We start from the raw sequence: 3992 nt of genomic DNA, 5'->3' as shown, positions 1-3992 counted from the left end.
ACCTAAGATGTTGAGTCCCATAGTGCTCAGAGCCATTTGAACCATTTTTTTTTTTTTGTAAATCCACCGCGGCACCCCGCCGGCAACAACTCTTGTTGAAACTCGTTTCTGCTATACCGTAGTTTGTCGATACATGAAGACTAACTGAAACCCTCAGCTGCCGACAGCTGTTGTTGATATACCTCGATGTGGACAGTTGAAAATGTGTGCCCCGACCGGGACTCGAACCCGGGATCTCCTGCTTACATGACAGACGCTCTATCCATCTATTTTTTCACTCAGTTTTTTATTGCAGAGGACAGCTAAGCCTCTGACCGAACACGCTGAGCTACCGTGCCGGCATGAGCCACCGAGGACACAGATGAATAGCGCGACTGCAGGGACTTACCCCTTGCACACTTCCCGTGAGACTCACATTCCCAACCGTCCCCAATTCTACATATGTAACGTACCTTATAGACATTTGCCCATCCACTCATTACTCGCGCACGCTTTGGCGATTCCCGTAAGAGTTTGGGCAACCTGTGCGCATTCGCACAGACGAAGGTCAATGGCTGGGTAGCCTTTAACTACACTCCTGGAAATTGAAATAAGAACACCGTGAATTCATTGTCCCAGGAAGGGGAAACTTTATTGACACATTCCTGGGGTCAGATACATCGCATGATCACACTGACAGAACCACAGGCACATAGACACAGGCAACAGAGCATGCACAATGTCGGCAGTAGTACAGTGTATATCCACCTTTCGCAGCAATGCAGGCTGCTATTCTCCCACCTGGCGCCTCAGTTGGACAGCGTTCGTGCTGGACGTGCAGACCGCGTGAGACGACGCTTCATCCAGTCCCAAACATGCTCAATGGGGGACAGATCCGGAGATCTTGCTGGCCAGGGTAGTTGACTTACACCTTCTAGAGCACGTTGGGTGGCACGGGATACATGCAGACGTGCATTGTCCTGTTGGAACAGCAAGTTCCCTTGCCGGTCTAGGAATGGTAGAACGATGGGTTCGATGACGGTTTGGATGTACCGTGCACTATTCAGTGTCCCCTCGACGATCACCAGTGGTGTACGGCCAGTGTAGGTGATCGCTCCCCACACCATGACGCCGGGTGTTGGCCCTGTGTGCCTCGGTCGTATGCAGTCCTGATTGTGGCGCTCATCTGCACGGCGCCAAACACGCATACGACCATCATTGGCACCAAGGCAGAAGCGACTCTCATCGCTGAAGACGACACGTCTCCATTCGTCCCTCCATTCACGCCTGTCGCGACACCACTGGAGGCGGGCTGCACGATGTTGGGGCGTGAGCGGAAGACGGCCTAACGGTGTGCGAGACCGTAGCCCACCTTCATGGAGACGGTTGCGAATGGTCCTCGCCGATACCCCAGGAGCAACAGTGTCCCTAATTTGCTGGGAAGTGGCGGTGCGGTCCCCTACGGCACTGCGTAGGATCCTACGGTCTTGGCGTGCATCTGTGCGTCGCTGCGGTCCGGTCCCAGGTCGACGGGCACGTGCACCTTCCGCCGACCACTGGCGACAACATGTCCCTAATTTGCTGGGAAGTGGCGGTGCGGTCCCCTACGGCGCTGCGTAGGATCCTACGGTCTTGGCGTGCATCCGTGCGTCGCTGCGGTCCGGTCCCAGGTCGACGGGCACGTGCACTTTCCGCCGACCACTGCCGACAACATCGATGTACTGTGGAGACCTCACGCCCCACGTGTTGAGCAATTCGGCGGTACGTCCCCCCGGCCTCCCGCATGCCCACTATACGCCCTCGCTCAAAGTCCGTCAACTGCACATACGGTTCACGTCCACGCTGTCGCGGCATGCTACCAGTGTTAAAGACTGCGATGGAGCTCCGTATGCCACGGCAAACTGGCTGACACTGACGGCGGCGGTGCACAAATGCTGCGCAGCTAGCGCCATTCGACGGCCATCACCGCGGTTCCTGGTGTGTCCGCTGTGCCGTGCGTGTGATCATTGCTTGTAGAGCCCTCTCGCAGTGTCCGGAGCAAGTATGGTGGGTCTGACACACCGGTGTCAATGTGTTCTTTTTTCCATTTCCAGGAGTGTATATATGTGAAGACAGTAACAGTTCTCGAAAGAACAGAATACTGTTGATGACCTTGCAGCTTTTCCCTGGAATAAGTCAACTGTCCACATCGAGCTATATCAACAACACCTGTCGGCAGCTGAGGGTTTCAGTTAGTCATCATTTGTTCCAGGGGAACGCTGCACGGTCATCAACAGTATACTGTTCTTTCGAGAACAGTTACTGTCTTCACATATATAGTTAAAGGCTACCCATCCATTGACCTTCGTCTGTGCGAGTGCGCACAGGTTGTCCAAACTCTTACGGGAATCGCCAAAGCGTGCGCGAGTAATGAGTGGATGGGCAAATGTCTATAAGGTACATTACTTACGTAGAATTGGGGACAGTTGGGAATGTGAGTTTCACGGGTAGCGTGCAAGGGATAAGTCCCTGCAGTCGCGCTATTCATCTGTGTCCTCGGTGGCTCAGATGGATAGGGCATCTGCCATGTAAGCAGGAGATCCCGGGTTCGAGTCCCGGTCGGGGCACACATCTTCAACTGTCCACATCTAGGTATATCAACAACACCTGTCGGCAGCTGAGGGTTTCAGTTAGTCGTCATTTATTCCACGGAAAAGCTGCACGGTCATCAACAGTATTCTGTTCTTTCGAGAACAGTTATTGTCTTCACATACATAGTTTGTCATTAATTCTGTTCAGTTTAATTAATTTTTTCGATTTCGTGATGAATAATGCAACAAACTAAAAGCACTGTCTGCTGTTAGAAGATTGTGGACAACATGCAAGCAGAAACGTTGAAATGTGATCGCGTAGACGGATCTGTGGAGGATAAAATTTATCCGTGATAGAAATGGCGCTTAATGTTATATTTCCATATATAAATGCGTTACGCGACGCATATTACACTTTGTCAAGAGTGCCAAACGCACTGGTGAGCTTGTTTCATAGCATAAACTCAGAGCATACAACACAACCTTTATAGCCTAGGTAACCTCACTCTGTCCCTACCTTCTATCATCGTCAATTTTTAAAATTTTCTGTCTGTACTGCGATCGATATGGATCCAGCTAATAAGTGGTAAACGAAATGTCAGTGAAAGGCGCGATAAAAGTACCATACCATAAACGCTGTCTCTCAGGCTAAGGCTGTTTTATCGTTTTTAAATCCTCTGTATTTATAATCTGTGTAGAACATGCTGTCTATAATTCACGTAATCAGCACAGCGGAGTATAGGACGTTGCATTACATAACAGTTATTAAACACAATCCTGAGATTTTCTTCCAGAATCTCAGTATGAATCTTAATTCTAGAATGGTGTGTGTGCTATGATGAAGCCTCTGGCTTGAAGCGGGCGTTGAAACCAGAGCCCTGCCTTTCACAAAGAATGTTAGTACCGACCACGTTTTTCTTCCCACTACCACAAGCTCGCATCGAACAGTGCACTGAACTCACCACCTTTACAAGAGAATTGTCTATAAACTTAAAAGTTTGCCAATTGAGAACGATTTCTCGAAAAGTTTTCTACAATTTCCAGTCAGGAAGGCTAATACTGAATAAAGTTAATGGATGTAACTCCATCTTCTGTCTGGATGTGGGACTATGGCTGCTCAATATCCAATAAAACATTACCAATCGCTGTTATTTAGGTTTTATTTTCAGGCTACCAGTTTCGACGATCCACTTCGTCATCTTCAGGCCTGCGTCAACTGAGTAACCTTCGTGTTACAAAATACAGCAGCACTTTTGACTGGACTCGAAACAATTAAAAGTGCTGCTGTATTTTGTAACACGAAGGTTACTCGTTTGAAGCAGGTCAGAAGATGACGTAGTGTATCGTCGAAACTGGTAAACTAAAAATAATACCAAAATAACGGCGATTGGTAATGTTTTATTGAATAAAGTTACGTGTGAACTGAGAAGCAACTGCAGTAAA

General features: G+C 49.0%; 1 non-coding gene across 1 annotated transcript; it reads left to right on the top strand.

Annotated features, from left to right (window-relative positions):
- The first annotated feature begins 2511 nt into the window (after positions 1-2511).
- Positions 2512-2585, top strand: Trnat-ugu. The gene has a single exon. It is a non-coding gene; the product is annotated as a tRNA-Thr (tRNA).
- Positions 2586-3992: the final 1407 nt, after the last annotated feature.

Source organism: Schistocerca piceifrons, chromosome 5 (assembly GCF_021461385.2).
Source record: "Schistocerca piceifrons isolate TAMUIC-IGC-003096 chromosome 5, iqSchPice1.1, whole genome shotgun sequence".
NCBI classification, from domain to species: Eukaryota; Metazoa; Arthropoda; class Insecta; order Orthoptera; family Acrididae; genus Schistocerca; species Schistocerca piceifrons.
This window is presented reverse-complemented; position numbering and strand designations above follow the sequence as displayed.